Raw genomic sequence first — 24,905 nt, 5'->3', positions numbered from 1 at the left:
TACAGTGTGTATTCAATCTGGACTACGTCCCAGGGTTTTTCTGCATTTGCGGTTTCCTCGTTAACAAAACTTCTGGTGTATGTGTTATATCTTTTTCGCATTATATTTTATACAATATAAATAATACAGGTTGTGCGTTCGTGATCATCAACTTCTCTAATCCAACTTTTGGTTATTGATTGTAGTTGATTAATCCTTGGACATTGGTCTTTCGTACCGTCCAAGTTATCTTTATTTGATAAAGACTCTCTATTGATTTTAGCTTGAGTAGAAATCAAATCGAGAGATTGAGATAATGACTCCTTGAGATACTTTTTATCTAGATTGAGTCTGACTGTCTAGTTGATTCTCTATCAAAGTATTTCGGAGTTAGTCCATATAGATTGCTAAGCGAAATATTGGGTGGTGTTGTTAGACCTTCGCTTTTTCAATTGGTATCAGAGCAGGCAAACACACTAAGACCTCATCAGTCTGTGTTTGTAGCGATCTGACTCTATGGACCATAAAGTCTCTATCGCGGCTTCACCAGGAGTTAAAAATAATCGGAACACTTTTTCCATGAATACCTCTAGTGGAAAAGTGTTAGTTCATGATCCAGGTTTTGTTTCTACCTTTGCGTTCAATTCTGTTTCCGAAACAAGTAAATCCTCAAACTTGTCATGGGCTGATGAGTGATGTTCTATTGGTAATCGGTTTAATAAACCATGGTAACAGAAAGGATCAAGAACTTTGTAAAAGGGAGTTTTAGTTCTGACAAACATCTCCGGTCAACTGCTGTTTCTAATGATTCTATGGAAGAAAAATCTCTATGTGTCAATGCTTTAAATGCATCTATTGGATGTGATAAAATCACAGCTCTTACGGCAGAAACATCCACATGCTCAAGGACTGATTCAGAGATTGAGTCTGACACAAAATTTTTTTAATTCTTGAATAAAGAAGTCCTTCAAGAAAATCTTCAATTAAGAGCTTCATTGAAGAAGCTAGAATCACTGATCCAAGTGAAAGATCTTGAGATAGATTGTCTTAATGATAAACTCACCAGAACTATTGTTCTAAAGGAAAAAGAGATTAATACTCTCAAAGATGATCTCAACGATTGTCTGGAAGTTCTGATAAAATCTCAGCAATGTCATTTGGTCAGAAATCCTTTGGAAACAATAATAGTTTAGGATTTAAAAGCAAGACTGCAGGTATCATCAACTCTGTTCCTAAGTTTCGTGGAAAGACAAAGGCTGAGGGATCACCGGCTTGTTCGTTTTGTGGAAATGCTAATCATGTTCAAAACTTGTGTTGGAGGTTCAAGCAGAGGAACAAAAGAATTTCTAAAATACAAGAGAACATGCAAAAGCTGAATCTGGATAATCAAAGGTCGTGCAAAACCAAGGTTTCCAGAAACAGAAGGAGGAAATATGTTCATACAACAAGCCTTGACAAGCAAGGGGAGCATCTGGCTCACTTTGTCTCTGATTAAGCTCTGAGACGCCTGCATCCTCATCCTTAGCTTGAGAAGTTGAGTTATGCATCTTGTGGCTCAAGTATGTATCTATACTTGTAAAGAAGATTTTCTGCTAACATTATTGATTGTGGATCCTTAAACTATCGAAGACTGTGTCAATCAAAGATTAGGGTTTGACATTTATAAATCCTCCTATCTTCTTCTTTCCTCTCTTACTTTTTCATGTCTCCTGTAACTAGAAGTTCTTCTAAAAGTAATGCAGTAGAAGCAGTCAACGTACATCTGTGCAAAGGAATCACTTCCTCAAGGATGATAAAGAAGAAGTCTACAATCAAGAGAAAGGGTTCTTCCTCTAATTGTCTCTTTTCTGTGTGTCGTGCTGATAATATTTTTAGAGAAATGGTGAAAGACTTCATCAATAAGCGAAATGATTTAAATTCTCGAATCATTTCCTCCGTGGAAGAAATAACTCACTATGAACAAAGGTTGTCTCTAACCAAGAATACCTTGCGTGACCTAAAAAGGGAAATTAGTGAGTTAACTGATGTTTCTGAAGATTTGGAGGAATTGAACGATCCCATTATCAATGATTTCTTAAGAAAGATCTACAATACCTAGAATGTCTTCTTTTTGGATTAGTTGGAAGAATAACTAGTGCTTTGAATAGCGATGATTGTGACTACACATAGCTATTTTTGTTTTCATCTTCTTATGTTATTTTTTAGGTTTAGTGGTATTAAATTCCAAAAATATTTGGAGGATGATTGTTATTGCAGTATTTTCTTTGTTTGTTATATTGCAATATTTTTATGGGATATGTATTGTTTGCGTCCGTGAACTTGAAGGTCCCATATTGCGGTCAAAAGTAAAGTCGTTCATGAATTGATATTCGTATTAATGAAAGGACGAATGGACTTTTGACATATACCAAAGTTATGCCTATGCAATCATGTATTTGATGGAAAATAGGATTGAATCTTTTGTATGACAAGGATAAAGTCTATTATGTTATTACGCATATAATGATGCAAAGATAGAATAGATCCTTGTATGTTATCCACGGTATTGATCTTCATTGATCCATTTTATTATGTTTTACCGTGAAGGCGCCATTATGTGTCTTATGTTGAGCACCTTACAACTAAGTCGATTAACCTTGGATTTGTTGGTTGTTTCGTAAGATGTTATATGTTGAGCATTATGAACTAAATTAATCATCCTTGGTTATTTAGTTTTGTACTCCATAAGTTTTCCTTCTTATGTTGAGTACATGTGCGTTTAAGATGGTCATGTCTTATGATAATCTTAGTCGGGGTTCCATAATCTCTTATGTTGAGCCAAAAATAATTAAATTGATTACGTCGGTGATTAGTTTGGTTATTTGTTTGTATTCCGATTAGATTAATTATACGTTCTCTTGTAGTTAATCTAATTGAGTTTTCATATATTCCACAAGTTCTTGTGTTGAGTATATGAACGGCTACACTATCATGTTTTATTGGTTAATGTAGTCACGTATTCTGTAAGGTGTTCCTTATGTTGAGTACTTAAACGGTTAAGTGAGTCACCTCCATATGATTAACTTAATCGTAGCCTATTGCTAAGTGAGTTTACTTATGTTGAGCACTTTCAATTAAATTGATCACTTTTGTAGTTTTGATTTAATTGCGTATTCCAATTAGAATATTCATGGGTTTACTTGTGAGTATTTTGGTTGAGTTTTGGATATAAAAAATCATTCACATGGTTTTTGGTGTCCAAATAAAAATCCTTCTTTCCTTTCGAAATTAAGGTCGCTCTTGTTGTTCCTTTGGGAATGACATCAAATGGGGGAGAGTTCTTTTGAACTTGTGCTTAATGGTAATATCTTACGGGGAGTGCGGCTGTGGAATTGTATAGGGGTTATCTTGCGTCTTAAAACTCCTTGATGAATGTTGTTAGCTTCGGCTATAAGATTGCCTCTAAATTAAGATGATATGTTGTCTTTCTTTTGGTCATGAAATGTCTCTTGTGGAAATTTCATTATGAACCCATTCTTGTACCTTTGCCAATTTTATTGACAAAAAGGGGGAGAAATATTGTAGGTCACACTACAAATACATATGGTTTTCGGATCATTGTGTAAGGGGGAGTGGTTTCCATGATCGAGATGGAGTATTGACTAAGGGGGAGTGATACATATCACCATAGTATTATTGTTAAAGTCGTGATGCAATTGGACTTTGATGTTCATAATAATACGATGACACTGTATAATAATGATCGAGAATCTCGATTTCTCTCATTGTTATAGCTATGGATCTTCAACAATGGTGATACTAAACTTACAACCTTTGGGATCATTGGAGTACTTGGAAGGAAGAAGATTTCAAGGAACGTTGAAGATTTGACTATGGAATAGGAGCCACTAAAGTTTAGTTTTTTTTGTATTTCATATGTATTAAAAGTTTTGTCACTAAAATTGACAAAGAGGGAGATTGTTAGAGCATAGCTCGGTCAACCTCGCATGCGTTGCTATATCAAGCATGTTTGTCAATGTTAGTGATCAAAACTATAAAGTCTTGATTTCTAGCCTATTAGCTAAATCTCGGACTAGGATAGGAAAAGTGTAGTTGAGATCAAGGACTTGATGGTGATTCAATGACAACGACGAAGATCTACACCAAGGAACCGCAAAACTTCATCAACAAAAAGGTATGTGAAGACTTGAACTTATCTATCACTCGAAAGTCTATCTATTCTTCTCCTAATTCTTATGAGACAAAAGTCGTATGCTATATAGACTAGATCATATACACTTGATATTTCGAGTTGAGTATTCATTGCTTATATTTTACTCGAAATCATGTATTGGTAAAGCGTTTCGCTTTGATCAAGTTTATCTTCACCTAGTGATGAAAGTCATGAAAGTTTCAATCATTTTGGAAATTGCTCTGACGAGAAAGGTTTGTTGTTCTTCACGACTGAGTATCGCCCTCTGAGAACGTTTCAATGATTGAAATGAGAGTTTAGATTATATAACCATGTATTCCTTGAACCGAAGTTTTCGAACTTTGTTGATCAAGAGAAATCGGTAGGATTGTGGAATTGGCTTGCCAAGTCCGCGAACCCAGTCCGCAGGTTCAGTTCGCGAACTGACGGAAGTTCTCGACCGAGAATTTCTGCTGGGATTTCCAAAACTCGTTTGTGTGCTCAGTCCGCGAACTGGCGGAAGTTCTCGACCCGAGAATTTCTGCTGAGTTTGGAAAACTCAACCGATTAACTTAAGTCCGCGAACTTGTTTGTGAGCTTAAGAGGTTATGATCTAAAGATGTTCTCTTAACATGAAACATTAATTATTAAGGAATGTTGTATGCAAACCGTGGCTATAATGTTCATGAGTCGATTCTAATCGAATCGAATCATCTTTGTTTCAATTGTGTCTTGTGTAGTTACATAAGATCTCATAGCAATTGAACAACTCTTAACTAGTTCATTTGAGTCAATTGAACTAGTTATGGTGAAGAATAACATGATTAATATGAGATGCTCATATGGTTGACCTTTTGGGTTATCATGTTGAACCAACATACTGTACTCGTTTGGGCATGGTTTTTCTCAAACCCAGTAAACGTGTACCCAAGTGTGTATGAAAAGTTATGACTTTCGATCTAACGGTTGAGAGATATTGGCTTGAATCTAAATCAGGTTTTCATCTAACGATGAATAGAGATTACTTTGTACCTAAGGAAAAACCCTGATTTGAAGGCTATATAAAGGAGACATCTAGCACTGACCAAACCTAATCCCCACACGTCTGTGTGCTACTAGTGCTCTCGCTAGAGTCGATCTCCATTAACTCTTGAGTTTTTTCTCTAAACTCGAGGTTAACGACTTAAAGACTTCATTAGGATTGTGAAGCCAGGCCGATACTACTTTTATCGTAGTTGTGTGATCTGATCTTGCATCTTCTATCGTACGAGTACAATCGATTGATTGGCTTGAGATCGTGAGAGTTCTCTGATAGGAAAGATAAAGAAGTCACAAACATCTTCGTCTCACTGTTTATGATTCATCGACAATCCGCTTGTGTAGTCAGGAAGGATTGTAGAGAGGGGATTGATTAATCTAGGTTGTTCTTCGGGAATATAAGTCTGGATTATCAATTGGTTCATGTTACCTTGATTTTATATCTAAAGACGGAACAAAACCTAGGGTTTATCTGTGGGAGACAGATTTATCCTTTCGATGGACTTTTCTTTGTGAGACAGATTCGTTTATTATCAAGTCTGTGATTTTGGGTTGCAGCAACTCTTTGTTGTGGGTGAGATCAACAAAGGGAATCAAGTATGCAGTGTCCTGCTGGGATCAGAGGCGTAGGAGTACAATTGTACCTTGTATCAGCGGGAGATTGGTAGGGGTTCAACTATGGATCAGTCTGAAGTTAGCTTGGAGTAGGCTAGTGTTTGTAGCGGCTTAATACAGTGTGTATTCAATCTGGACTAGGTCCCGGGGTTTTCTGCATTTGCGGTTTCCTCGTTAACAAAACTTCTGGTATCTGTGTTATTTCTTTTCCGAATTATATTTTATATAATATAAATAATACAGGTTGTGCGTTCGTGATCATCAACTTCTCTAATCCAACTTTTGGTTGTTGATTGTAGTTGATTGATCCTTGGACATTGGTCTTTGGTACCATCCAAGTTATCTCTCTTTGATAAAGACTCGCTATTGATTTTAGCTTGAGTAGAAATCAAATCGAGAGATTGAGATAATAACTCCTTGAGATACTTTTTATCTAGATTGAGTCTGACTGTCCAGTTGATTCTCTAGCAAAGTATTTCAGAGTTAGTCCATACAGATTGCTAAGCGAAATATTGGTTGGTGTTGTTAGACACCCGCTTTTTCAGAGACAATCTACCGCTCTTCTGGATAAACAACTCGAATCTCATGAGGTAAAAAAAAGACGACAGTGCATTAGGAATAGGGTACTTCATGATGCGTGACTATTTTACCGTAGGTCGACTCACTTATTCTGAAAGAAATTTTCATGATCGTTTGCATATGAAAACAGTATTATTTCTTAAAATTAAAGATGATTCGTACGAAATGGATCCCGAGTGGCCTCAAGGAATAGATGCACTTGGATTATCAGGACATTCTCCACATATGAAGACATTGGCTTGTATAAGGTTACTTACTACATGGCAATCGGCGGATGCCATTGATGATTATGTGAGAATGGGTAAAACAACATTGTACAAGTATTTGAAGAGGTTTGTTAGGAATACTAGTGTCTAACCCGTGCTACGCACCTGGGCCGATGGGATCGGCTAATTTATCATGGCGGGCTTCGCCCCGCACCCATAGACAAATGCATTAATATTATTTTTGAAAAATTTGTGATTAATTTTATTTTTAAGGAGATAGGAAACTTTGATACCCATTAGGAGTCTTATTATTCGATGGTTTAAATTTGGTATCAGAAATTTATGTTCAGGTTTTATGTCCAGGTAATAAAATAATTGGAAAGAAATTGATTCCATAATTAAATTAAATTTTATTTACAATTGAACAAAATTATACACTTATTTATTTACGCAACCCGTGCTACGCATCGGGTACGATGAAGATTGCATTTTAGGGTGTGATGGGGCTTCGCCCCGCCCCGTTGCATAAATACATCATAAATTTCCAGTAAGATCTTGATTAGTAATATTATTTTTAATGGATAATTTTTTTGATACCCTTTCATATTCGTAGATGCGTAGTTTACAAAGTTATTTTTATTGCCTATATTTGGTATATATAAAATCTTAATCCCACACAAATTAATGATTCACCTGCCGGTATCATTGTAGTATAGTGGTAAAGTCACTAAGTGATGATACCAGCACCAAATTCTTTACCGATCAAAAAATAAATAAATAAAAATAATTAATGATTTACCTAGTATGTAACCTGTGCTACACACCAGACCCGGGGGAGACTGTTGGGTGTGGCGGGGCTTCGCCCTACACCCGTGGGCCATATGCATAGGAACACCTTTAAATAGAAAGTGTATTTTTTTATTCGAGATACCTAAACAATCAAAAAAGTAATTGTACTTTTAACCCGTGCTACACACCAGGCTGGTGGAGACTTCTGATTTGGTGTGGCGGGGCTTCGCCTTGCACCCGTGGGCCATATGCATGGTTCTAGTGATATACTCGCCAGCACCAAATTCTTTACTGATCAAAAAGAAAAATTTAATGATTCACCTGGTATGTAACTCGTGCAACACACCAGACTTTGGGGAAATTGCTGATTTGGTGTGGCGGGCTTCGGCCCGCACCCGTGGATCATATGCATGGGGACATCTTTAAATAGAAAGTGCATTTTTTTTATTCGGAATACCTAAACAATCAAAAAGGTAATTGTACTTTTAAACCGTGCTACATACCAGGCCCGGTGGAGACTGCTAATTTGGTGTGGTGGGGCTTCGTCCCGCACCCGTGGGCCATATGCATGGGAACATCTTTAAATAGAAAGTGCATTTTTTAAATTTTTTTTATTAAAAATACCTAAAAAATCAAAAAGGTAACTTTACTTTTGCATGTAAGGCTTAGTCCTATGGGATAGATATTTAGCTGCTAAATTGGCCATCCACGTCAGATAGGGCAACCTCCTAACCCCTATGGGATGGCCAATCTAGCAGCGGAACGCCTAACAATTCGGCGTTAAACGCCGAACAGTAGAGCGTTTGGGGAACGCCGAACCAAGCGACGTTTTACCATAGTCAGCTAAGTTGACGCGCCGCTCTGTTCGGCGTTGAAGAGACTCGACACATTCAACGAAAACTCGACCTTTCCTTCATTTACAGTTCTTCTCACAAATGTTCATTTTCTCTCCCAAAATTGTTTCTCAGAGATCTTGAGTTCTAGAAGTTGTTTTACAAATTCCTTCCGTGGGTTTGTGCTTCATTGGATTTGTGATCGATTGAAGGTGGTTTGGCGCGATTCCATCCACGAAATCATCCGAGGTAAGAAATTTAAGTTTTAGGTTGAATTTTTAGGGTTTTTGATTTTTGATACGATTTCATTCAAATTGATGATTGATACTTGGTATTTAGATGATGTAGATGATATGTGTATGATTTAAATTGATTATTTGTGATGATTTTCATTTTTTGGGGATTTAATTTGATTATGCGTGATGAACAAAAAATGGTTTTTTTTGTGATAAAAATGAATTAATTTGTATGATTAGTTTGTTTGTAGGTAAATTTATATGATTATGAATGATAATGATAATTTGTATGATTAAAATGAATGATAATGATGATTTAGTTTGTATGGATGAATTGGTAATGTGATAATTTAGTTTGTATGGATGAAAATTAATGATAATGATATTTTTTTTCATCTTTGTTATTGATTGTAGTACGAGTATGGATGAATTGGTAGACCGGTTGGATATAGTTTCGTCAAAGAATTGTGATAGACATGTATGTCAAGATGTTATGAAAGACTCTCGCAGTGTGATCTTTAGAGGTAGTTTGAAAGATGTTGAAAAGTATTATAAAATTATAGTGCAAGATAATCCGGTAACACAACGATTTTGTGATAATTGTGGCTTTTCCTCTGTTTTTGATTTTGATTTTTCCAATGGGGATAAAGGCTTAGTTGAATCCATAGCTGAGAGATGGTGGAAAAGTACTAGGAGCTTTCATTTTCGGGAGTTTGAAATTTGCCTCCTTCCTTTAGATTGGTACATGTTAACGGGAATTCTCACTGGTGACCCTAGTAAACGACCAGTAGTTATGCCGCAGTTGGGTATTGATCTAACATATTCTGCTTTGGATGATTTGTATTTTTCGGATATCAAAACTTATGGTCCATGGGACTCTAAGACTAATACATTTTCCTTAATTGTCTTGAAAAAATACATTGAAAGTAGAGAATGCCAGAATAATATTGAATGTGCAGTGACATTGACACGAACATTCTTTATGTGGTGTTTTGGTAATTTTCCATATATGAAAATGGTTGCTTGCGGATGTGCAGTGACATTGAAAGTAGAGAAGGCCAACAAACGGATGCTTGCGGTATTCCTGGTCATTCTCCATATATGAAAATGGTTGCCGTCATGAAACATTTTGCCAAAGGCATTGCACCAGCTTCCTTAGATGCTTGCGGTATTCCTGGTGCATTTTATGAGAATGGAGAGTAACCATAATACTCCTTTATTTTAATCAAACACGCTTTCATTAATAAGTAGACATTTTAATTAGTTCTTGTAATACTATATAATACCCTTTTTATCACTTAAGTACGTTTACAATTACATTACATATTTAACTAGAACTTCATATGCATACTTCTTCATAATACTTCTTCATGCATATGCTTCATAACCAAGTATCTCCAAAGCGGTGTTATGAATGAACGACATTCCATGATCCGTTTCATATAAAGTCCTAGCATCCTCACGATTACCATTTGATGCCCTTAATGAAATGACAAAAAGCTTGCAATAACGCTTGATGCTTGATAACCGACATTGCAACACTTTTTTGCATCTTCCATTAGCATTACCATTGATTCTCACAAATTCTTCAACAACTTGTTCCCAAAAAGAGTTGGTTGTTAATTGAGTGTTGTTAACTTTGCAATAACTTCTAACCAAGTCATTGTCTTCGTCGATGGAAAATGCGGCCATGCTTGATTTTTGAATTGAGAATTATGTGATAGGAGAATTGAGAATTGGGGTGGGGATTTTGAGTTTATGTGATAGGTTTATATAGAGATAGGAAATGGTTTGAGTTTGAGCTGAAAATGTAGCCGTTTGAGGAAACGCCGAACCAAACGACGTTCCAACGCCGAACCGAACGGCGCTAGCAAGTCTCAGCCATCCGATCAAGGTGACCGTTGTATTCTCAACGACTCAGATTTTGTAGCCGTTTGAAACCTCAACAGCTATATTTTCAGGCTTCCCTATAAATTGAGGACTACTTCTCCTTCATCCCTCACACCAAAATCAATTGATTATCTTCTTCATTGATTTTCTTCTTCTTCTTCATATAATTTTGTTCATACAAAACTATGACACACTTTAGTACAATAGAAGAAGAGGCACTAATTTATGGTTGGGTCATAGCAAGCAACGATCCGATTCATGGAAAAGATCAAAAAGGTGCAATATTTTGGGGAAAGATAATGGAAGAATACAATAAAAGAAAAGGTCCCAATGGTGTCGAAAGAGATAGCAAGGCATTACAAACAAAATGTAACACATTGAGAGCCGAAGTGAAAAATATATTTCATATATTAGACCCTACTTCCGAAGTAGACCTACGGGGATGACCGATGAGGATTGTGTAAGTACCTCAATTTTTTTTAATGTTTTCTTTCTTCCATCTTGATCTCTTTCTTTCTTTCTCTAAATTTTTCTTTTCATTTTTTCCCCAGTATCTTCTTGGAAGAGAGAATTATGTAGCAGCGACTAAAAAACAATGGGCGCACAAATCGATTTTTCAGATCCTGAAGACTTATCAACCAGATTACAATCCAGCGGTGAATAATGATGATGGAGTCGGTACTTCTACTCAACCTAGTCAACATACTCAAGCTACTGAAGAAAATGAAGTTGATAATTTGGATGAAGAATTTCAAAATATGGCAAGGTTTGGTAGCTCTTCATCTACTCATAATTATGAAACCTCGGACATATCAAAGAGAAGGCGTTATTTTGAACAAACAGATGACGTTAGAAGTGAAGGGAGAGATCAAGCAAAGAAAAGGGCCCGTGAGGCTAAAGCATCGCATAAATCAGATGAAAAATTGGATAAACTCATCGAACTTCTTGAAAACGCACAAACACAAAGAATGGCAAAATATGAAACAGATGAAGAGTATCTGAAGAAGGACATGGAAAACTCTTCAATTTTGGCACAAACGCAGCAAAGAGAATCAGACATGAAGATCCTACGTCAACCCTTGGATGAATTACAAGAATGGGAGAAACCCGTCTACAAAATATGGAAGAGCGAGATTTTAGCCCGTCATGGATTACCACTTATCCCCTAAATTAAAATGATATATTAGTAATAATTTAAGTTATTTAGAAGTAGGATTTCAATTTCAATGTACTTTTTTTTTATGTTTTAAGTTATTTAGAAGTAGGATTTCAATTTCAATGTATTTTTTTTGTGTTCTAAGTTGTAGAATTTCAATTTCAATATATCTTTTTATGTTCTGAGTTATTTTAATTTTAATATTTTTTTCAATTTCTTCAAAAAACATTGTAACCGTTTTGCAATGTAATTAAAAATTTCCCTTTACTTTGATAAATTGTCAAATTTGAAACAAGCAACCATTGGAACAAATTGGAAAATCATTTGAAAATTCTCATAATTTAGAAAATGGAATTCTGTAAAAAAATAGCCGCTGGAGGAAAAACAGTAAAGCGCCGCATGGTGCGACGTTGAAATAGGACGCCGAATGGAACAACGTTTATGTAAACGCCGAACGGTTCGACAGAGATTCCAGGGAATATTCGCGAAACGCCGAACAGTTCAACGCTTAGACCACTTTTTCAGCGCCGAACGATTCAGCTTTTCAATCTCGCTGATAGTTGGACTGCGAGCACTTGCTAGGTGAGAGAACTATCAACTATCACTGTTAACTTTTTTCCAACACTTATTTTTTAATTTGCAACACTTTTTGGCCAATCTGGCACTCCAATCTAGACCATAGGACTTAGCCCAAGCCTGTACTACTTTTTTTTCTAATATATAACATGTGCTACGCACCAGGTACAATATTTTATAGGTGGTGGGGCGGGGCACCCGGATTATAAGGGTTCCATTTATCAAGACACCGTATGAACATTTGATTAAACTTCCTCGGGTTAAATTTCCTCAAATTGGGTGATGATGCTTTTCAACTCGCTTTCAACAAAGTCGGTAACTTCCATATAATGGCCATTCGAATTAAGATATTTTTTGCGCATATAGAAGTAAGTTGCCTATGCACCTACTAAAAGGAAGATCCATCACCATCCCCACGAAACACCAGCGTAGACTAATGCTCAAAATCTGTTATGCAGAAACATGTAATTTATGCTCCCTCCGTTTTTGGAAAAATGTTACTTTCACTTTTTCAATTTGACCTATTTTTAGGCTAAAATAAAAAAGTCCAAATTAAAAAAAAAATGAAAGTAACACTTTTCCAAAAACTGAGGTAGTAATACAATATCAAACCAGTAGAAAAGTCTAATTTCAAGTCTGTTTACTTAATTAATAAGAAACGGGTAACTTATAATACAATATCAAACCATTAGAAAAGTCTAACTTCAATTCTGCTTACTTAATTATGAATAGGATTATTGAGGATGAAGATACGCTTACCAATATCCTATGTATATATTCAATGCACTGTAATCATGTCATCCGGTAATCATACACCTGCAGATGGATCGGTGTGTTGTTCATAGTTAACGCTAACACGATTGACAGGGAATGCCCCTTAAAATTGCATTTGTAAAATTAAGTACCTCAAAGGTATGTATTACTATGTTTGCTCAAAACATCAAAACATTAAGCACCTCAAGGTAGATATGTGGTTTTATCTTCTCAGAAAAGTAGCAATTGTTAAGAGTTCTCGAAAAACATTAAGTACCATAAGGTAGATAACGTCATGTTGGAAATATGGGCACCCATTGTATATGTGCATGCCCAAAGTCCATCTTGGGTGGATGAGTAAAGTCATATACTTGACTTTATCAAAGGGAAAATCCTTCACCAACTAACCAAGCCATGGTGAAACATGTGTCTTGTTTTTTTGCCACCATGTATTTACATGAAGCTAACAAGTGTTTGATCACTTACTCCATGTGTTTACTCCATGCTAAAAGAGTGTTAGAACTTGCTCCAAGTGTTTGGTTCTTCCTTGACACTTGCCAAGAGAGGATACTTGAAGTTTGAGTATAAATAGGCTTCTAGTTTCATTTGTTGAAACAAGAATAAGAAATAGAAAATACTACAACTCAATATTAGTGAGTTTAGCTAGAGATAAACCAAGTATGGAGATTAAGCTAGAGAGTTCTATGTGAGCACTCAAGTTAGTGAGTAAGTCTTCTAGTATTCAAACATTAGTTGTGAAGAACACCCAAATCCCTTAGTGTCTTTTAGAGAGAAAATTGAAGTTCTATACGGTATTTAGTATGTGGAAATATAGTTCGTGCTCAATTTTGTGGCACCTACTCACCGTCGAGTTTGGAGGTTCAAGAACGTGAAACGCAAGTGATCCGTTGGTTCGACGTCATCCTCATTTGGAGCGATTACAAGGTACAAACTAATAACCCGCTTCCGCATTTGATTTGTTCAATTTACATATATATTCGTTATATATGACCAACATTGGCATCAAAACCTTTTATGCGTTTTCGTTATTTTTTGAACCATGGACTAAACGGCAATTCCCTGAAAGGACTATGACCTAAAATTAATTATATGGAGCCATCACCTTTGTGGGTCAATGTGTTCCAAATTCTAGCCTTACACCGATCATCCAAAGGATCATGGACTAAACGGCCTCTGCCCGAAAGGACTACGACCTTAAATTAATTATGTGGAATCATCACTTTTGTGGTTGATTTAATTAATTTCATATAAATACAACATGCATGATATTAAATTTTTTTTAAATATGATTAGTTTGTTGAATCATGTTGTTTAATTTAATATCATTAGTGTCTTGCTCAACAAAATACTTAGTGTATGTGTTTGCGAAAATATATATTACTCTGTGTATTTTCAGAATTTTAGAAAAATCTAAAAGTGGATTTTTTTTCTTCTGAAACGGGACATATTTTTATTTTATTTTTCATTAGTTGAAAAATAATTTACTTCATTTATTTTCATTAGTTGAAAATAATTTCAATAATATATGTTTCCGAAACAGTGCATATTTTTGCTTTATTTTCGTTAGTTGAAAATAATTCGTGAGCGAGATATTTTGAAAATTAGTAGCAAGAAACTCCTGATTTCGTGTCCGTTTTCCACATGATGTACTTTGTAGCTTATTTATCTCTATTGATAGATAACTAATCATCATATGTTGGTTGATTTTAAGTGGTTTTATTGGCTTAAGTTATGTGCTTTACCAATATTTATTAGTCCAAATTAATTGATAGAGGTTATATTAAAATGCATATTTGGGTGATGATTATGAGCCTAGCGAAATTTTCGATCTCGAATTTGTGTGTGGATATGATTTTATCAATTAGATTTTGAGACAATATAGTGAGTGTACACATAATAATAATGTCCAACTTTGTGCAACAAACGTGTAGAAATGGCTAGCAACAATGTGATTGCTGATCTCAATAAGGGTGACAAACTTGATGGGAAGAACTATGATGTGTGGCATAGAAAAATCCGATACTTGTTGGATGAAGGAGGAAAAATGGAACTCCTAACAAATGAAAATGTCCGACCCGCAGAGGGTCATACTGCCCAACACCGTCGTGATCTTGAAGCCTACGAAACTTGGGTTAAGAAAGATCGTAGTGCACGCCACACTATGTTGAGTAGCATGCACAATGATATAATTGGAGAATATGAGGATTTTCCTACTGCCAAGCAAATGTGGGACCAGCTAAAATTTGACTTTGGTGGTACGTCCACCACTAGACTTCGCAGCTTAGTGCTGAAATTTGAGGTCTACCGAAAGGATCCCAAGCATTCAATGACAGAACATCTAAGAAGGATGTCGTCAATGATTTGTGAGTTGAAATATGTTGGGAATGTTCTAAGTGATGAACAACAAGTTTTAGCTGTGATAAGGTCATTGCCTGATTCTTGGGTGCATATGAAGCAAATTCTGACTCATAATGAAAGCATCAAGAATTTCTCTGACATCTCTCGACACGTTGAGCTTGAAGATGAGCGCCAAGAGGCGACACGTGTGGCTACCTTGTATGCTCAAGGTGAGCGCAAACCACAAGGGAAGCGCAAGAAAAATTGCCAAAGGGATGCTCAAAAGGCAGAAAAACCAGCTAAGCGCCGTCGTGAAAAGCGTGCTGGAAAAAGAGACAAATCTAAGATGAAATGCTATAACTGTGGAAACAAAGGACACTTTGGCCGTGAGTGCACTGATCCGAAAAAGGTACTTTGTTCATTTAACTCTTTTTACACATCTGTGTGTTCACATGTAATGATTGCTCACTCTCTCCCTGAATGGATTGTAGGTACGGGAGCAACAAAACATGTAGCTCGAGATCGAGCGGGGTTCGTAGATTATCGACGTATTTCACGTGGTACATATAGAGTTTATATGGTCAATGGCACATGTGAGGATGCTATGGGAATTGGCACATATCAGCTCTCTATGCGCTATGGGCGCATTTTAACACTTCACAATGTGTTATACGTACCAGGAATCCATCATAATCTACTTTCAGTTATTTCTCTTCTTAGTTTAGGGTACTCTTTTAAAATAGAAGACGGTAGGTTGGACATCTTCTTTTATGGTACTTTGTTTGGACATGGTTATTTATGTAATAATTTCTTTAAATTAGACTTTTTTAATTCTATTTCTTCTGAGACTTTACTGTCTGATGCTAGCAGTAGTAGTAGTGTTATTGACTGTGTGACTTGGCATGCTAGACTAGGACATATCGGGCAAGATAGGATGACTCGGTTAGCTCGAGAAGGCCATCTTGTCTCACTCGCTAAAGTTTCCTTACCCGTATGTGAACCTTGTCTAAAAGGAAAAGCTTGTAGAAAACCTTTTGGTAAGGCCAAACGTGATGCTCAACCTCTTGAGTTGATACATTCTAATATTTGTGGACCTATGAATGTTAAAGCTAGACATGGTTATTCTTATTTTCTCACATTTATTGATAATTATACGCGATTTGGTTATGTATATTTGATTGCTCACCGCTACGAAGCCTTGGATTGTTTCAAGCGCTTTGTTGCAGAAGTTGAGAATCAAACTGGGAAGAGTTTGAAGACTCTCCGTACTGACCGTGGACGCGAATATTTATCCGATATGTTCAGGGAATTTTGTGAGACTAAGGGAATAACTAGACAGCTTACTATTCCAAATACTCTGCAACAAAATGGTGTTGCAGATAGAAGGAATATGACATTATTAGATATGGTTAGATCAATGATGGCGCAAGCCAACCTCCCAATATCTTTCTGGGTGGATGCTATTATAATTGCGGCCTACATTTTGAACCGTGTCCCAACTCAATCGGTTTCTTCTGCGCCATATGAACTTTGGAAAGGCGAAAAACCTAATTTAGGTAATTTGCGCCCATGGGGTTCAGTTGGTTATGTTCACAACGCTTCTCATGTGTATGGAAAGTTAGGTCCTAGAGCAAGAAAGCTTGTCTTTATAAGATATTCTGATTGCTCAAAAGGATATGTGATGTATGGTGAACATCCAAGTGGAGGGATGACTGAGATAGAGTCCAGAGATATTGTTTCCATTGAAAATGATTTTCCTCGAATCAGCAACATTAACAAAAACTTGGAACTCTTTGAAATAGAAGAGAGTGAAGATATCTTACCATCTTCGAGCGAAGGTAGAGAATTAGTTTCTCAACTTATAATCGCTGAAGATAGTGGGAGTGGTCTACATCCTAGTGGGAGTGAACCGCTAGAGACACGAGTTTTTGAACCACGCAGAAGTGAGCGTGGAAAAGTACCCTGTCATCACTTTGAGATTGAAGGGGGAATATTAATGTATGCTGCAAGTATTGAAGATGAGCCTACTTCTTTTAGAGAAGCCATCTCTTCAGTTGATTGCAATAAATGGATTTTTGCAATGCAAGAGGAAATTAAATCAATGGATAAGAATGACGTTTTGGAGTTGGTTGATCTTCCACCTGGGCGAAAGGCCATTGGAAACAAATGGGTCTTTAAAATTAAACGCAAAGCGGATGGTTCAATCAAAAAATACAAAGCTCGTCTAGTGGCAAAAGGATATACTCAACAAGAGGGTATTGACTATGAGGAAACCTTCTCTCATGTGGTAAGGTTTGCCTCAATTCGCCTCGTCCTTGCTATTGTTGCATATTTGGATTTAGAATTGTTCCAGATGGATGTTAAAACTGCATTCCTTAACGGGGAACTAGACGAAGATATTTACATGTCTCAACCAACGGGTTTTCAGGTCAAAGGACAAGAGCGCAAAGTTTTCCGTCTCAAACATTCCATTTATGGCCTTAAACAATCGTCTGGACAATGGTATATGCGTTTCCATCAATCTATCACCTCTGCTGGTTATGAAATGATTGAGGAAGACCATTGTGTGTACATAAATCGATCCCAGGAAAGCATTCTTATCCTAGCCTTATATGTCGATGACATTCTATTAGCGGGTAATGATCTAGAAGGAATTGTCGCCACTAAGAGGTGGTTGTCCTCTAATTTTGAAATGACGGACATGGATGAAGCTAATCATGTATTAGGTGTTAAGATCACGCGAGACCGCTCAAGAAAGACTCTTAGTTTGTCTCAAGAGACTTACATAAAAAAGATACTTGAGCGCTTTCGAATGCATGATTGCAAACCCATTGACACTCCTATGGACAAAGCATGTGTCCTAAGTAACGACCAATGCCCTAAGAATGAAAAAGAAAATAAATACATGTCCAATGTACCATATGCATCTGCGGTTGGGAGTCTTATGTACGCTATGTTGTGTACTACACCCGACATCAGTTTTGCAGTAGGGATGGTAAGTCGTTACCAAAGTAACCCTTGACCAGATCATTGGAAAGCAGTTAAAAGGATATTTCGTTATCTTAAAGGGACTGCTAATCTCCCTATTTGTTACCATGGCGAAGACATTAGACTCAGAGGATTTAGCGATGCCGATTGGAGCAACGATAGAGATGAGTTTAAATCCACTTCAGGATACGTTTTTAAACTTGGAGGTGGTGCAATCACTTGGTGTAGTCAGAAACAAAAGTGTATTGCTCTAATGGAAGCAGAGTATGTTGCACTTGCGGCAGCCGTCCAAGAAGCTGTCTGGTTGAGGAGATTTCTTAAGAGACTCGGTGTTTCGGAACACGCAAAAGAAGCGGTGTTGCTTCATAGTGATAGCACATCAGCTCTAGCATATGTGAAAGATCCTAAATACCATGGAAAAACCAAACACATTGGTAGGAGATTCCACTTTATACGCGGTATGGTTGCACGAAGAAAGGTTTTTCTTAGACATACGTCCACAAATAGAATGTTGGCTGACCCTTTGACTAAGCCCATTCCGAAAATTGCTTTTCAATCTCACGTAGAGAACATGGGACTAAACATGATTTGATATGTAGAACATGTGATGATGACATTATTATTATAAGTATTAATGCTTTCTTAAATGAATATGTTTTTATAGAAACCATATACTTTTGATGTGTACACGGATATTAAAGTTGTCAGCAGGCAAGAATCGGCTTACTCACACAGGTGATTCGCCTTGGCGCTTCGAATAGCGAGCAAGATGAGACAAAGAAGAGACGTTTTCCGGAATATATGTTTTTCGGAAAACCACGTGCTTTTAATGGCAAACTTTTCTATACAACTAGAAGTCGCCTTAATATGTTTAAGATGAGATCTTACAAAGAGATCGATCATTAAATGTAACCACCATTTAATGAAGCCTGTTATACAACCAGATGTGATTTTCTGAACAATTACTATGTGAATGACTGTTGGAACAGAAAGTCAAGTTAGGCGCTTAAATGGCGACTAGACTAAGATCTGTATGGCGTATGCTTTTTATGCTGGACATGCCCATTTGAGTGGGAGAAACACCATAGCATACACTTTGTGATGTATATGCTAAGTCGACCGATTGTGAGAGCGATGAATGATTCCCTGCTTCATTGTTGTGTGATCCACTGGATTAATATCCAATTCATTTACCTCTTTGACTTTAGTTTATGTCATGAAGAGGATACTTAATGATGCTACTTTAGCATGTTTTCTAATACGATGCAACTTCCCGTATGATGATACATGTCTAGGAAAGTTGTTAAGTTGAATTAGAACGATATGAATTTCTTGGAAGAAAATTTGATGATACACCATGAATTGTGACTCATAGCTGGGCATCGTTTTTCGTCTGTCGAAAATCATGAGTACAATTGATAAAATGTACATGGGTGCAATACTGCTTGCTAGAGGGATTAAGAGTATTGTGTCAGGTGTGGTCAAATTATCTGAGGTAATGAGATACGAACATTCTTTGTGAAGGGTTGATGTCTCCATGCTGACTCGTAATGAGGTTCTAATATGGATCTCCTAAAATGAAGGTATCTCGGCGGTCGCACAAACTATTTACTAATATGAACATTTTTCTCTTAGTACTTTGATTAGGAAGCATGTTGGCGTTACACACACTATGTGTGAGTGGGAGATGTTGGAAATATGGGCACCCATTGTGTATGTGCATGCCCAAAGTCCATTTTGGGTGGATGAGTAAAGTCATATGCTTGACTTTATCAAAGGGAAAATCCTTCTCCAACTAACCAAGCCATGGTGAAACATGTGTCTTGTTTTTTTGCCACCATGTATTTGCATGAAGCTAACAAGTGTTTGATCACTTACTCCATGTGTTTACTCCATGCTAAAAGAGTGTTAGAACTTGCTCCAAGTGTTTGGTCTTCCTTGACACTTGCCAAGAGAGGATACTTGAAGTTTGAATATAAATAGGCTTCTAGTTTCATTTGTTGAAACAAGAATAAGAAGTAGAAAATACTACAACTCAATATTAGTGAGTTTAGCTAGAGATAAACCAAGTATGGAGATTAAGCTAGAGAGTTCTGTGTGAGCACTCAAGTTAGTGAGCAAGTCTTCTAGTATTCAAACATTAGTTGTGAAGAACATCCAAATCCCTTAGTGTCTTTTAGAGAGAAAATTGAAATTCTATACGGTATTTAGTCTGTGGAAATATAGTTTGTGCTCCATTTTGTGGCACCTACTCACCGTCGAGTTTGGAGGTTCAAGAACGTGAAACGCAAGTGATCCGTTGGTTAGACGTCATCCTCATTTGGAGCGATTACAAGATACGAACTTATAACCCGCTTCCGCATTTGATTTGTTCAATTTACATATATATTCGTTATATATGACCAACAGTCCATTCATGCGGAAACTCTGAAATGTATGTAATATTAGTTATAGATAACGTCCATTCATGCAGAAACTCTTTGTAACATCCTTTGTGTTGATTGAATAAACATTACTGGCAGAGACACCTACATACATGCATATAGTTGAAACTGGGATGCAACACAATAATTGCATAATTTTCTCTCCATCCTTTCTTCGAGTACAGATCATGAAATGATTTGGCATAGGTGTTCAAGATATTCTACTGATAATGAAGATAAAAAAGAAAAGAAAAAGAAAAAAAGCGCAGTAACAACGACCATACCTCCCATGTTTGTTGCGTTCCAAACTCTTTATACCTTTTAATTTCCCACAACACATCCCAATCTAATTTGGAAGGAAACTCGTGAAATCCATTGTTATCCTTTGAATTCCATTTACAGAGTTGAGGCTGGAAAATTTCACGTTCTACTGTATGTGTATGAAACTTGATTCTAATTTCTTCATAAGGACAAAAAAACGGAGCAAAAGCTTCCTTCGTTATGAAACCTTAAAAAAAAGGCTTGAGAAAATAACTATTGAATGGTAAGAAAATCTAAGAAGTGATAAACATGATAAGTACTGAGTAGATTCAAATTTCAAATATCTATAAATCCAACAATGAAAAACCTCACCTTCATGCATGAATGTTCCTTGCAAAACTCTCCCAATTCAGTAATTCTACAATCTGAAGATGATATTCCTTTTGTAGATGTTTCCAGATGACTTTGAGGCAGCAAACTTTTATTGCACTAAGTCAAGGTGCTGATTTAGAAGCTTCCAGCTCCATGCTCATGCCCAATGTTTTTCGAAGTTTTGAAACCTCGACTAACTTAGCCTCTAGGCATCTGGACTGCAAAATTGTATGACCAAAGACACATTTAACATAAATAGTTATTGTTTTGTTACCCACACAGACAGTAACTACCTGGTCCATCGCAACAACTGGATAACACAGTGTTTATGCATACACACAGATTGAAACTTCCAAGTCAGCGAATCTTTAATTCCCCAGCTGCAATTACCATGCGAGATCTTCCTATTCTTTTTCAAGCCTATTCATTGGCTTTGCTGAGCACAATACACCATCTTCATTTGCTTCCTACATATAATGTAAATATTATGATAAGCAGAAACAGAACATGCATGAGTCATTAGGGTAATTTTTTCTTGTAAATAAAATAATAGCAGAATGCCCTCCTTACATACCCGTTTAAGCCTTCAATTTATTTGTTTTGCAAGATTTTGCCTCAGTTGGCTGTTTTTGAATTGTGATAGAGTTGGTAATGAATAGGACTTGAACACCCTCTACTGAATATCACCAATAAAAGAACTAAAAAAAAAAAAAAATTAGTTCAATTCATTAACAAAACTGATCACCATAACTTGGGTTACAATGAGAAAAAACATCTAAGAGAGCATTGAGGTGGTGGAGAAAGATCCATACCTGTCAACATTGTTTACTGCAGAGTTGCGCATATAGATACTACCACAGGCCGAAGATCCTCTCGTATAGAACAAATTTCTCAGATTACCTATAGAATATAGTTTGGTGGAAATCTTATCCAAGCATGTGACCTAAAACTTAATAACGCTAAAAATTACAACCACACAGAAGAAGAAAAAAATCCAAAACAATAATAAAATAATGGGCTATTTAACGGTTGGTACCCAACAAATGACCAACATCTTAGTTTGGTACCCAACATTTCAAAAATTAAGGGACGGTACCTAGACCCAACTGTTTGAACTGGGAAAGTCTATGTTTGACTGATTTTTATTCATTTTTTTATATTATTATTAAAATATAATATCATTTTGCAATTTTACCCTTACCTTCTTCCCATCTTCTTCTATTCCGTTCATTTATACTGGATTAGTTCTGCCAGAAGATCTTCGTTATCAAATCTAAAGTAAGGTCCTAAAACTTACCTTCGCCCTAAAATTAGCCCTAAAACTTCCCTTTTTATTCTCCTAAGCTAATTTTTAGCCTTTTTATTTCCGCCCGTTTCACACTTGAAGCTCGCAAATGAAAGCCCGAATACTTACCCTAGCCCTTAAATTGCGTTAATGTCAACCTTCTCTGCTCAAAATCTTTTCAATCACGATGTTATCGGGAATTAATAGAATACAGGATGGAAAGAATTACTGATACCACATTTTAACTAAACTCCACCAATAGAACTCGAAGATTGTGGATTAGAACTACACTCAAAACCCGGGAAAGGACTAAGGAGCAAAACCTAATTACTTTACTGTTTGTTTCGGATTGAGAAATTAAATACATACAGGAGAAAACAAATAAAATAGAGAAAAGGAGTTAACAAAGTGAGATAGGATGACTGATTTTACCTGGTATACTTCTCCATCAAAAACGATGGCAGGATCTCCAACTACATCTGTAATGCAAGCAAAAATACACAAAAGTGATATTTTAGCCAAAAATCAAGGAATTTTTTTTATTAGAGAAACAGCTCACCGGGTAGCATATTTTCGTCGCCTAAAATTGGCATTAGATTTTTACACAAAAATTATCATGAATAGCCCAGTTTAATTGGGCGCCATAACTTCTAATTGGGGGTCATGGAATTTTGTTTGCCCTCAAAATTTTTAGGAATGTAAATATCGCAATATGAATATAATATTTTACCCTTCACTAATTGAAAATCAGTTTCACTAATTAGCTACCCTAATTAAGGCCCCTAATCTATATACCCTAATTAAATCAAAGAGAAAATCAGTTTCTTTTTTCATCTTCTTCTTTCTCTCCCCTTGCTCTTCTCCACCTCCAATTAGAGGGTACGTGAACTTAAACCCACCTCCTATTCGATGTTTTGGTTGTTTTTTGATTGTGTAATCGAGATTGATAACTGAAAAATAAAAGTTACAGAATGAGAGTCGTTAGTATCGAAGAAATAATACCCTAACGACTCTTACATTGCATGCTTTTTCTATGAAAAAACGTTAACATGTTAGTGTAAATATTAGGTTGAAGATGACGACTGTAGTTTGACGACCCCAAATCGTTAACATGTTATAATAGAGTCGTCGCCATATTAAGTTGAAGATGATGATTGTAGTTTGACGACCCCAAATTAGTGCGTAACGACTCTGGGTTGAACTTGAACTGCCTTCTGTTGGAGAAAACGATAGAGTCGTCAGTAGTATATAATCCCTAGACTAGAGTCGGCAACATTAAAAGAAAAAATACTAACGACTCTGCGTGACCTAGCTGAAAGAGTCGTCAATGTTCATCAAACAACGCTAACGATTTTTCATAACATGTAAAAGTTGCAGGTGAAAGTCGTCAAAATAATCTCAAAAAGGCTGACGACTACATAGAGTCGTTAGTTTATCCTACACCCGACTATAATGACCCTAACACTGGATGTTTCAATGGTGGTCTTCCTCTATTCTATTTCCGTCAGTTTCAAAATTGTGTCCAGAATCTGTTTATAGGCATATTATTTCAATAAACTCTCTATTATAGCCTTTAATTTTTTATATTTATAAATGTATATTAATGGGAATTAATCTAAAATATTAAAGAAATTTGTACAATTAAAGAAACAAATATATTCTTCATTCATTTTAAAAGAAAATATATTTGGCTCTAAGAATTAAATTCCCTAAAGAGTCTATACTCCATAAATTCGATATCTTTTAATTTTTCATCTTTATTTCCTATTTACAATCCTCTTAACAATTTAAGTCAATTTTTAATAACCGCACTACGAAGTCCTAAACAGAAATATTGTACTTGAACATATTGATTGACACACCGATAGCGATGATCCCTAAACAGAGTTGTAGCTAGGAGGTGCAAAACGAATGAACAGAAACTAAATATATTAAATGCACTGTATTACTTGCCTTGCCTGAAGCTAAGGCTTTCTTTGCAATTGTGTTCACCTGAAAATCATTTTTATTCATTGACAGCATACTTGACCTTTGAAATTCAAGAGGGAGATTGGGAAGCTACTCAGCTGTTGATTTTCTAAAGAATACGATGAGGAAATCCAGTACTTGACCTTGTTCCTTATAATTTTGAGTTCATTGCACAACCACAGTTTGGTCCCGACTGCAATAATGTACGAAAAAGAGTTTTGTTAGCTTGTTGCAAAAACTATTGTATTCAATTTTTCTTATCATATTGTGCAGCCAAGAAAGTTCAGACTCTGTACATAATCTCAACAAAGAAAAGACTCAATTCCTCAAGGTAAATGGTTCGTACGGAAAAAAGGCAAAAGCTACAGATTATCCATTTGAAATTTAAAACTGTAAAATACTCAGTTCAATCCTCACACCCAGCTTCTT

The 24,905-nt window shown here is 36.3% G+C and overlaps 1 long non-coding RNA gene across 2 annotated transcripts; it reads right to left on the bottom strand.

The window, feature by feature from the left end:
- Positions 1-20,635: 20,635 nt before the first annotated feature.
- On the bottom strand, positions 20,636-22,229 carry LOC113299333. Of its 2 annotated transcripts, XR_003334820.1 has the most exons (5): positions 22,036-22,229; positions 21,798-21,921; positions 21,517-21,690; positions 21,224-21,441; positions 20,636-21,050 (listed from the first exon to the last, which is right to left on the bottom strand). It is a non-coding gene; the product is annotated as an uncharacterized LOC113299333 (long non-coding RNA). The 2 variants fall into 2 exon arrangements; XR_003334819.1 differs by having other exon boundaries at positions 21,224-21,690.
- Between the last annotated feature and the right edge of the window lie 2,676 nt (positions 22,230-24,905).

The sequence above is a fragment of the Papaver somniferum genome, chromosome 7, assembly GCF_003573695.1.
Source record: "Papaver somniferum cultivar HN1 chromosome 7, ASM357369v1, whole genome shotgun sequence".
NCBI classification, from domain to species: domain Eukaryota; kingdom Viridiplantae; phylum Streptophyta; class Magnoliopsida; order Ranunculales; family Papaveraceae; genus Papaver; species Papaver somniferum.
The sequence above is the reverse complement of the archived record's forward strand: the minus strand, read 5'-3'. Positions and strand labels throughout refer to the sequence as shown.